This window comes from Chiloscyllium plagiosum, unplaced genomic scaffold (genome assembly GCF_037043375.1).
Source record: "Chiloscyllium plagiosum isolate Xiang-an unplaced genomic scaffold, Cpla_swu_hap1 HiC_scaffold_25, whole genome shotgun sequence".
Lineage (NCBI taxonomy): Eukaryota > Metazoa > Chordata > Chondrichthyes > Orectolobiformes > Hemiscylliidae > Chiloscyllium > Chiloscyllium plagiosum.
The window spans coordinates 53,061,781-53,074,055 of record NW_028270163.1 but is presented as its reverse complement, the minus strand read 5'-3'; positions in this window follow the sequence as shown (position 1 = coordinate 53,074,055).

Genomic DNA, 12,275 nt, shown 5'->3' with positions numbered 1-12,275 from the left:
CATCACACTCCCACCTTCATAACACTCCGTCGTTCAACACACTCCTTCCTTCATCACTCTCCCACTTTCATCACACTCCCACCTTCATCACACTCCCTCCTTCAACACACTCCCTGCTTCATAGCGCTCCCTCCTTCAACACACACCCTCCTTCATCACAATCCCACTTTCATCATGCACCCTCCTTTAACACACTCCCTCCTTCAACACACTCCCTCCTCCTTCACACTCCCGCCTTCATCACGCTCCCTCCTTTATCGCACTCCAACCTTCATCACACTCCTTCCTACAACACACTCCCTCCATCATCATGCACCCTCCATCATCAACACACGCCCACTTTCAACATGCACCCTCCTGCAACACACTCTCTCCTTCATCACAATCCCTCCTTCAACACACTCCCTCCTTCATCACACTCCCTCCTTCACCACACTACCTCCTTCAACACATTCCATCCTTCCCCACACTCCCTCCTTCAACACACTCCCTCCATTCACCCGCTCCCACCTTCAACACACTCCCTCCTTCAACACACTCCCACCTTCAAGATACTCCATCCTTCAACACACTCCCTCCTTCATCACACTCCCCCCTTCATCACACTCCCTCCTTCATCACACTCCCTCCTTCAACACACTCCCTCCTTCATCACACTCCCTACTTCATCACACTCCTACCTTCATCACACTCCCACCTTCATTACACTCCATCCTTCAACACACTCCCTCCTTCATCACACTCCCTCCTTCATCACACTCCCACCTTCATCACACTCCCTCCTTCATCACACTCCCTCCTTCATCAAACTCCCAACGTCGTCATCACACTCCCACCTTCATCACACTCCCTCCTTCAACAAACTCCCTCCTTCAACACACTCCCTCCTTCATCACACTCCCTCCTTCAACACATTCCCTTCTTCAACACACTCCCACCTTCAACACACTCACTCCTTCATCACACTCCCTCCTTCATCACACTCCCTCCTTCATCACTCTCCCTCCATTAACACACTCCCTCCTTCAACACACTCCCTCCTTCATCACACTCCCTCCTTTGACACACTCCCTCCTTCATCACCCTCCTTCCTCAGTGCAGTTGGGTTTGGCTTGGTCATGTTGAAGTCCACCCTCTCAGACGATTTGCTCCCTTTGGCCGTTCTGTCTAGTTGATGCCCCAAGGTCCCATTGGCGGATCCATTTGCCCACAGCTGTGGCACTACGTGGCATCTGGCAGAGAACTGAGAAGCTCTATTTGCGCCAGCTCCTCAATGCCAACTGTACCAACCCTTTAACCCCTGTGCCAACGAGTCAACTTCACCATGAGCTCCCTATACAGTCAGTTAATTCTTCTTCCCAAATAACACTCTGCAGCCAGGGATTAAAACACCTCTTTTTTTTAACGCAATAAAACAATCTGCTCTCTGCCACTTACTGGAGACTGCCTACCTTTTTATTAAATGGGATTTTATTGACAAGGCGTTCATGATAAACCTGTTTTTGTTCTATTTTAATTGGGCACGGCTACAGGCGAAACGATACTGTTGGGTCCAGATCTGGGAGCAGACTGCCTGTCGGTAATAACCCTGCCAGTTAGCTCAGACTGGCCAATTATTTGAAACCACTGAAGGGTGTCGTTCCAAACAAAGCCTGACAGTGTCGGCGGAGTTCTCATTAGAGTGGCTGGGAAATCAGACCGGCTGACGGCCCGCTCCCCCTCAGGGATTTTCCCCCTCTCAGGGCGTTTGGAAAAACCGAGATTGCAGGTGAATCGTTTAAGACAGCTGCCACAAAACAGCCTGCACACATTACAGTCCCTGCCCGGCAAAAACCACCGCCTGAATAACCACTGAGCTCAGAAACCCACCTTCCCTCTCGGTCTGCCCCCACCCCGGGGCCAGTTGCTTGCAATAAACCAGCTGCCCCTTGTAACAGGAGGACTACTACCTGAGTTACAGAGTCATAGAGATGTGCAGCATGGAAACAGGCCCTTCGGTCCAATTTTTCGAAACAGATATCCCAACCCAATCTCGTCTCACCTGCCAGCACCCGGCCCATATCCCTCCAAACCCTTCCTTATTCATATACCCATCCAGATGCCTTTTAAATGTTGCAATTGTACCAGCCTCCACCATTTCCTCTGGCAGCTCATTCCTTACACGTACCACCGTCTGCGTGAAAAAGTTGCCCCTTAGGTCTCTTTTATATCTTTCCCCTCTCACCCTAAACCTATGCCCTCTAGTTCTGGACTCCCCGACACCAGGGAAAAGACTTTGTCTATTTATCCTATCCATGCCCACCACAAGTTTTATAAACCTCTATAATGTAACCCCTCAATGCTCCAGAGAAAACAGCCCCAGCCTGTTCAACCTCTCCCTATAGCTCAAATCCTCCAACGCAGGCAACATCCTTGTAAATCTTTTCTGAACCCTTTCAAGTTCCACAACATCCTTCCTATAGAAGGGAGACCAGAATTGTACACAATGTTCCAAAAGTGGCCTAACCAATGTCCTATACAGCCGCAACATGACTTGCCAACTCTTAGACTCAATACACTCTGTAAGCTGGGGGGGTTGGAATCAGTCCCACCCCAGTTCCAGAAGAATGTCAACATTTTTGAACAGGTTGTTTTTAAGGAAGAAAACTGCCCTGTAATGGGATCCTGGTCTCAGGATTAGCAGTGTTGAATGCCCCACATTATCAAACATCCTCTGGGTTTCTCTGTGAGTTGGGAGAGAGATTTTATCCTGTGTTGTTGAGTGCCATCACCTCCCTGCTCTGTCCACTTGCAGCCAGCTATTGAGATTGCAATGTTAGTTGTGCTATCTGCTGGGAACCTATTCTCCCCAGTGCAGAGCTGATGCAGTGGCGGAGACAGGTGGACGGGCGCTCGCTATTTACTGAGCAGTGTCCCAAAGCCGCGTGGAACAACATTGACATGCTACCTCACCTCTGTAAATGGGCACCACTTCTTTCTCAATACCGACCCTACCAACACTCCCACCCACTGTCAACATAAACAAGGAGAAAGATCGGCCCCACCAGCTCCCAGAGAAATGCACAGCCTCTCCACCAACAAAACTCAACAACGACAGGACTGCCAGAAAAGGAACTGCCAGATTTCTGCTTGGCAGTTGAGTCACTGATTTATTCACGTTAAACCCTCCTTTGTCCCTGCCTCCTGGATGGAGTAGGGCAGGAGGTAGGGATGGGTCTTGGGGAGGGGATTGGAGTGGACTGGGATTGACGGACAATAGGCCAGGGCAGGACTGCGGAGGGCAGCCTGAGATTTACCCCCTAAAGCCACTGATGGGCCAAAGGTGGGTGCGGAATTTACCATGGGGTGGATGCAGAGTTTACCATGAGATGGGTGTAGAGTTTACCATGAGGTGGGTGTGGAGTTTACCATGAGGTGGGTGTGGAGTTGACCATGAGATGGGTGTGGAGTTTACCATGAGGTGGGTGCAGAGTTTACCATGAGGTGGGTGCAGAGTTTACCATGAGATGGGTGTGGAGTTTACCATGAGGTGGGTGTGGAGTTGACCATGAGATGGGTGTGGGGTTTACCATGAGGTGCGTGCAGAGTTTACCATGAGGTGGGTGTAGGGTTTACCATGAGGTGGGTGCGGAGTTTACCATGAGGTGGGTGCAGAGTTTACCATGAGGTGGGTGTGGAGTTTACCATGAGGTGGGTGTAGAGTTTACCATGAGGTGGGTGCGGAGTTTACCATGAGGTGGGTGCAGAGTTTACCATGAGATGGGTGTAGGGTTTACCATGGGGTGGATGCAGAGTTTACCATGAGGTGGGTGCGGAGTTTACCATGAAGTGCGTGCAGAGTTTACCATGAGGTGGGTGTAGGGTTTACCATGGGGTGGATGCAGAGTTTACCATGAGGTGGGTGCGGAGTTTACCATGAGGTGGGTGCAGAGTTTACCATGAGATGGGTGTAGGGTTTACCATGGGGTGGATGCAGAGTTTACCATGAGGTAAGTGTGGAGTTTACCATGAGGTAAGTGTGGAGTTTACCATGAGGTGGGTGCAGAGTTTACCATGAGGTAAGTGTGGAGTTTACCATGAGGTGGGTGCAGAGTTTACCATGAGGTGGGTGTAGAGTTTACCATGAGATGGGTGTGGAGTTTACCATGAGGTGGGTGTGGAGTTTTCCATGAGGTGGGTGTGGAGTTTACCATGAGGTGGGTGCAGAGTTTACCATGAGGTGGGTGTGGAGTTTTCCATGAGGTGGGTGTGGAGTTTACCATGAGGTGGGTGTGGAGTTTACCATGAGATGGGTGTGGAGTTTACCATGAGGTGGGTGTGGAGTTTACCATGAGATGGGTGTGGAGTTTACCATGAGGTGGGTGTGGAGTTTACCATGAGATGGGTGTGGAGTTTACCATGAGGTGGGTGTGGAGTTTACCATGAGGTGGGTGTGGAGTTTACCATGAGATGGGTGTGGAGTTTACCATGAGGTGGGTGTGGAGTTTACCATGAGATGGGTGTGGAGTTTACCATGAGGTGGGTGTGGAGTTTACCATGAGGTGGGTGCAGGGTTTACCATGAGGTGGGTGCAGGGTTTACCATGAGATGGGTGTGGAGTTTACCATGAGGTGGGTGTGGAGTTTACCATGAGGTGGGTGTGGAGTTTACCATGAGATGGGTGTGGAGTTTACCATGAGGTGGGTGTGGAGTTGACCATGAGGTGGGTGTGGAGTTTACCATGAGGTGGGTGTGGAGTTTACCATGAGATGGGTGTGGAGTTTACCATGAGGTGGGTGTGGAGTTTACCATGAGATGGGTGTGGAGTTTACCATGAGGTGGGTGTGGAGTTTACCATGAGATGGGTGTGGAGTTTACCATGAGATGGGTGTGGAGTTTACCATGAGGTGGGTGTGGAGTTTACCATGAGGTGGGTGTGGAGTTTACCATGAGGTGGGTGCAGGGTTTACCATGAGGTGGGTGCAGGGTTTACCATGAGATGGGTGTGGAGTTTACCATGAGGTGGGTGTGGAGTTTACCATGAGGTGGGTGTGGAGTTTACCATGAGATGGGTGTGGAGTTTACCATGAGGTGGGTGTGGAGTTTACCATGAGATGGGTGTGGAGTTTACCATGAGATGGGTGTGGAGTTTACCATGAGGTGGGTGTGGAGTTTACCATGAGGTAAGTGTGGAGTTTACCATGAGGTGGGTGCAGGGTTTACCATGAGGTGGGTGCAGGGTTTACCATGAGATGGGTGTGGAGTTTACCATGAGGTGGGTGTGGAGTTTACCATGAGATGGGTGTGGAGTTTACCATGAGGTGGGTGTGGAGTTTACCATGAGGTAAGTGTGGAGTTTACCATGAGGTGGGTGCAGGGTTTACCATGAGGTGGGTGTAGAGTTTACCATGAGATGGGTGTGGAGTTTACCATGAGGTGGGTGCAGAGTTTACCATGAGATGGGTGTGGAGTTTACCATGAGATGGGTGTGGAGTTTACCATGAGGTGGGTGTGGAGTTTACCATGAGGTGGGTGTGGAGTTTACCATGAGGTGGGTGCAGGGTTTACCATGAGGTGGGTGCAGAGTTAATGATGAGGTGGGTGTAGGGCTTACCATGAGGTGGGTGTAGGGTTTACCATGAGGTGGATGCAGAGTTTACCATGAGATGGGTGTGGAGTTTACCATGAGATGGGTGTGGAGTTTACCATGAGGTGTGTGTGGAGTTGACCATGAGGTGGGTGCAGAGTTTACCATGAGATGGGTGTGGAGTTTACCATGAGGTGGGTGTGGAGTTTACCATGAGGTGGGTGTGGAGTTTACCATGAGGTGGGTGCAGGGTTTACCATGAGGTGGGTGCAGAGTTAATGATGAGGTGGGTGTAGGGCTTACCATGAGGTGGGTGTAGGGTTTACCATGAGGTGGATGCAGAGTTTACCATGAGGTGGGTGTGGAGTTTACCATGAGGTGGGTGGAGGGTTTACCATGAGGTGGGTGTGGAGTTTACCATGAGGTGGGTGGAGGGTTTACCATGAGGTGGGTGTGGAGTTTACCATTAGGTGGGTGGAGGGTTTACCATGAGGTGGATAGAGGGTTTACCATGAGATGGGTGTGGAGTTTACCATGAGGTGCGTGTAGAGTTTACCATGAGGTGGGTGGAGGGTTTATCATGAGGTTGGTGCGGAGCTTACCATGATGTGGGTATGGAATTTACCATGAGGTGGGTGTAGAGTTTACCATGAGGTGGGTGTGGAGTTTATCATGAGGTTGGTGTGGAGTTTTCCATGAGGTGGGTGTAGAATTTACCATGAGGTTGGTGTGGAGTTTTCCATGAGGTGGGTGTAGAGTTTACCATGAGGTGGGTGTGGAGTTTACCATGAGGTGGGTGTGGAGTTTACCATGAGGTGGATGGAGGGTTTACCATGAGGTGGGTGTGGAGTTTACCATGATGTGGGTATGGAATTTACCATGAGGTGGGTGTAGAGTTTACCATGAGGTTGGTGTGGAGTTTTCCATGAGGTGGGTGTAGAGTTTACCATGAGGTGGGTGTGGAGTTTACCATGAGGTGGGTGTGGAGTTTACCATGAGGTGGATGGAGGGTTTACCATGAGGTGGGTGTGGAGTTTACCATGAGGTGGATAGAGGGTTTACCATGAGCTTGTTTGGGCGGGAGCTTGACACTGGATTGAGACGCACAGGCGGCATGTGTTTTCCAATGGGAAATATTCCCGAGGGATGGTTCACTTGCCGCGAGTTTTACCCCGTCCCCTCCTCAGTTTCGGGAGCTTATTGTGCAGTGGTAGCATCCCCACCTCTGAGCTCGGAGGTCCTCCTGCTCCGGGCGCGTATCTCTGAACAGGGTGATTAAAGCATGTCTAAAGTCCACGATTGGGAATTGAGTTTGTGCGTTTGAGTGTGTGGACGGGAGAAGCAGTGTGCGAGGGGGAGAGAGAGGGAACAGAGTAATCTCTCTGTGTACACTGTGTGTCCCTGTCTCAGAAGAACATTCCTCTGTATCAGAGCCAGCCAGTCCATACCAGTCTGCCAAGGCATGCCTCTGAATGAGCTTGCCAGCCGATTGCCAATAGTGACTGTGAATTCTGTCCATTATCTTGTGGACTGGACTGGGGTCTGCCCAGAACCGTTTCCTGTAAGATCCATCCAGCTGCTCATGGAGACTGGAGGCTTTCCTGTAGTTCAAAGCCCAGGCTCCAGAGGGAAAAAGGGACAGTGTTCAGACCGATCTCCCTGTCCCACACCTGGGCAAGACTCGGCTGTGGGCGAGCGGGATTTGTCATACTCAGACTCCGGTGCTCTGAACAGAAGTAACATTTCAGGTGGTTTTCTCAAAAGGACAATCTGGGCAAGTCATTTATTAACAAACACTAAAATGTTTCAATCATTCACAAGGAATGTTCCAAGAATTTTCGCTTCTCTAGCCCGTTCCGTTGAGACTTTAGCCCCAACGTTTCCCTGAGGGCACTTCATGATGGCTGTTTGGTTATTCCAGGATTAAGTTGGGTTTAAAACATACACCTGCTCCACAGAGACTGAGCCCATCATGTGGTGAGGCCCGACAGCTGCAGAGATTTAAAACCGCGTCCAAATTCCCAAGTGTCGTTCAGTTTGTCTGCGTCTCAAACCTGCCAGAGGCAAAGTTCTTAGGTTTGAGTCTGAGTCCTTGTTCACAACCAGGTGTCAGTCTGGAGAGGGCAGTAGGAGAACTGTGATTAACTTCTCCACCGTGAACACGGGCCTTGCAACAAACACAGAAATTTATCTCTCCACCCTGGAGGCTCCCTGCCTCTATTCCTGATGAAGCTCTTTTGCCCGAAACGTCGATTTTCCTGCTCCTCGGATGCTGCCTGACCTGCTGTGATTTTCCAGCACCACTCTAATCTAGAATCTGGTTCCCAGCGTCTGCAGTCATTGGTTTTACCTACAAACACATAAATGGCCGGGGAAAATGAGCAGCTGTGCGGCGCTGGGAACTAGTGAGTACAACTGTCATTTCTGATGCCCACTGGAGGGCTGTAGGAACATGAGAAGATTGGTTCATGTACAGAACAGCGTGTCCTGTGATTAAAGCTCCTAAAAGGGTGTGCCAGAGGGCAGCTGGTGGTATGGAAACCTCTGGGCAAGGGCCAATAACTTCAAATAGGAATAATGCTCACGGTGTTCCACAGGGGAGAGGGGGAAGGGGTCTGTGTGTATGTTAGATAATGTTGGAACAACTTGCCATCGACGTTTTGTTTTGAAGTGGTGCCTGGGGTCTGGGGGAGACATGGCCACTGGACTAATAATGGGAGCATTACCCCCTGCAAAGTTCCCCGACAAGCCCCTCACCATCCTGACTTGGAAATATATCGCCGTTCCTTCACTGTCACTGGGTGAAAATCCTGCAGTTCCCTCCTAAGGGTATTGTGCATGTACCGCGCAGCACCAACTTCTCGAGGGGCAACTAGGGACGGCCCAGCCAGAGACAGCCAGACCCTATTGGAGAATAAAGAAAAGCGAGCGTTATCCAAACTGACTGGAAAACAGGGCGGTCGCTGGCGCTGGGTGAGGGAATGTGTTCACAAACAAGCACAGGATTTTACCTTCAACGTGGGAGATTAGAGAGGTTAGGGGAGTTGAAGAGGATCTGGGTGATGAATTAGCGGGGTTGCAGATCTGTGCAGTGGAGTTTGTGCAGAGTTCCGCTCAGTAAGCAGAGAGGGAGAGAGACCCTGCATAGGAACTACCTGACCCGTTGAGATTTCCAGCTTTTTTGTTGTTTTCAGGAGAGATCCTGAGGTTTTAATAGAGCTTCAGGTCGATAGCTGATATCCACAGACCTTTCAGTATAAAGACTTGTAATATTTGCCAGTCACGTGAAGACTGTTTCTTTTTCTTGTGACCTTTTCAAAACAGAAACCATCCTGTGGCTGATTAGATCATGACAACCCTGAATAGGTTGTAATAAAATCAGAAGGCGCTGGAAAGTATTGAAAGAACACGGATCCTGTCCACACGTCTGTTGGGCAGGGTGTGTGTGTGTCTGTATGTGTATATATGTATGTGAGTATGTATATGTGTGTGCATGTACATGTGTATGTGTATGTATGTGTGTCTGTATATATGCATGTATGTGTGTCTGTGTGTATGTCTGTGTGTGTCTGTATATGTGTGTGCATGTATGTGTGTGTCTGTGTGTATGTGTGTGTCTGTGTATGTGTGTGTCTGTATATGTGTGTGCATGGGTGTGTGCCTGTGTGTGTATGTGTGTGTGCCTGTGTATATGTGTGTGTCTGTATATGTGCATGTATGTGTGTCTGTGTGTGTCTGTATATGTGTGTGCATGGATGTGTGTGTCTGTTTGTATGTGTGTGTGCCTGTGTATATGTGTGTGTCTGTATATGTGCATGTATGTGTGTGTCTGTGTGTGATGTGTGTATGTATATGTGTGTGCCTGTGTGTATGTATATGTGTTTTGTGTGTCTGTATATGTGTGTGCATGTATGTGTGTGTGTCTGTGTGTATGTGTGTGTCTGTATATGTGTGTGTATGTATGTGTGTGTGTGTATGTATATGTCTGTATGTGTGTATGTGCGTGCTGAGTGGAATTTCTTCTCTAAACAGTTTGTCCCTCTATCTCTTGTATTTTAAGACATTCTTTAAATGGGGCCTCGCTGGTAGATCCAGTATTAGCTGTCCATCCCTCATTGCCCTGGGTTGGCTTGCCCGGCCACTTCAGAATGCATTGCTGTGGGTCTGGACCCATGTGGAGGCCAGACTAGGTAAGGAAGGCTTTTTTCCTTCCATGAAGGACATTAGGGTAGGAGATGGTTTTTTCTTAAGCCACTACCTCTCTGCACAAACTTGATTGAGCTCCTGGCCATCGGGTATGGGGTAGGTATGACATGGTACTATCCTTTGATGAAACCACAGGAAGCACCTGGGGGCATTTGATTAGAGTTAAGGCGCAACATAAATGCATAGTTGTTATCCTGGCCAGTATTTTTCTCTGAGTTAACACCACAAGAGGTTTTTCATGGGAGCTTGCTGTGTAGACATTGTCCAGCAAGCAGAGACGTCACCCAGAGCAGGATTTCATCATTGTAGAAGGTTTCATGAACGATACTGAACTAGTGCAACTTTCTCTTTGGATGTTTCTGCTTCCCCCCAACCCCCCAACACACACCTCCAGCCCCCACTATTACAACCCACACACCTTCGTCACCCAGTATATCCACTCTTAATGATGTGGCTTCTTTTCAGATATGTCTTTTGAATACATCCACACACATGTGTGTACACACATATGTGTGTATACATATACATACACACTCACACCCACACACATATACACCCACCCACACATACACATCAACACACATGTGTATACACACATACCCACACTCACACATACACCCACACACACATACACCCACCCATACAAACACAAACCCACACTTATACCCACACACACATACACACATACTGCACACATACACACCCACATATGCTTATACATACACACCCACACACACATACAAATACACACACATAGACATACACACATGTGGGGGTAGTATGGTGGCTCAGTGGTTAACACTGCTGCCTCACACTTCTAGGGACCTGGGTTTGATTCCACCCTTGGGCGACTGTCAGTGTGGAGTTGATACATTATTCTTGTGTTTGCATGGGTTTCCTCCCACAGTTCAAAGATGTGCAAAGTTAGGTGGATTGCCCATAATAAATTGCTTCATAGTGCCCAGGAATGTGTAGGCTTAGGTGGGTTAGCCATGGGAAATGCAAGTTATGGGCTAAGGGTTTGGGTTTGGGTGGGATGCTCTTCAGAGTTTGGGATTCTCAACAGGATGTGTTTCAGAGAGAGAGGGACCTGACCCTGACATCTCAGCAAGATTGGGGTCAGCTGCATTCCCATTCCTCCAGTGGAATCTCTTGGGAAATGGTTTTTGATCCCAGTCTCAGGAAGTGCTTTTTTAGTGTGCTATATGGAAAGATTTGACTGGCAGCAGTATAACTTTTAGTGGATAACACCGAGACGGGTCGGTGCTGTGGTCCACCATCAGAGGGCTCACAGAGAGTGCACTTCCCCCACCCTCACCCCCAGAGATCTCCAGTCCATTTCAAATTCCTGCATGGAATGTAACAAACATGAAGGTCCGACAGCCATATTCACACGGAATGCTGCTCAGTTATTTTTACTGAATCTGGGCTTTGCTTTTTCAAATATTAATTTATTCCAGACCAATAAGGCAGAAGTAAATTGTCATCAGTTTACAAGATTACCTTTTAAAAAAAGGCTCCAATGCTCCTTACATTCCCTTTCCAATTGGGATTGAGCCATCTGGATTAATTTGCGATTTTCAAATGGAATCAGTGGTGTTGTTGTGTTCTGGGTTTCAGTACCTGTGTCTGTGTGTGTTTGTCTGACTATGTGTGACTGTATGTTTGTCTGTCTGACTGTCTGTGCCAGTCTCTGTGTGTCTGATTGCGTGCCTGTCTTTCTGTATCAGTCTGTCTGATTTTGCCTGTCTGTTTGTCTGCAACTATTAATGTTTATTTTTTTCTGTCTGCGTCTCTGTATGTCTGCCAGTGTGTGTCAGTGTGTGTGTGTATATCTGTCTGTGTGTGTATCTATGTGTATTTGTGTGTGTCTGTGTTGTTTCAGTGCAATTGTGTGTCTGTGTTAGTGCATCTGTCTGTCTGTGTTTCTCTGTCTCTGTGTCATTGTGTCTCGATGTGTTTGTGTGTAAATCTGTGTGTCAGTGTGTCTGCTGGTGTATGTCAATGTGCCTATCTGTGTATCTGTATGTCAGTGTATCTGCCAGTGTGTGTCTACGTGCCTGTGTGTGTATCTGTATGTCAGTGTGTCTGCTGGTGTGTGCCTATGTGTCTGTGTGTGTATCTGTATGTCAGTGTGTTTGCCAGAGTGTGCCTATGTGTCTGTGTGTGTATCTGTATGTCAGTGTGTTTGCCAGTGTGTGTCTATGTGCCTGTGTGTGTATCTGTATGTCAGTGTGTTTGCCAGTGTGTGTCAATGTGACTGTGTGTGTATCCGTATGTCAGTGTGTCTGCCGGTGTGTGTCTACGTGCCTGTGTGTATCTGTATGTCAGTGTGTCTGCCGGTGTGTGTCTATGTGCCTGTGTGTATCTGTATGTCAGTGTGTCTGCAGGTGTGTGTCTACGTGTCTGTGTGTATCTGTATGTCATTGTGTCTGCCGGTATGTGTCTATGTGCCTGTGTGTATCTGTATGTCAGTGTGTCTGCCGGTGTGTGTCTACGTGTC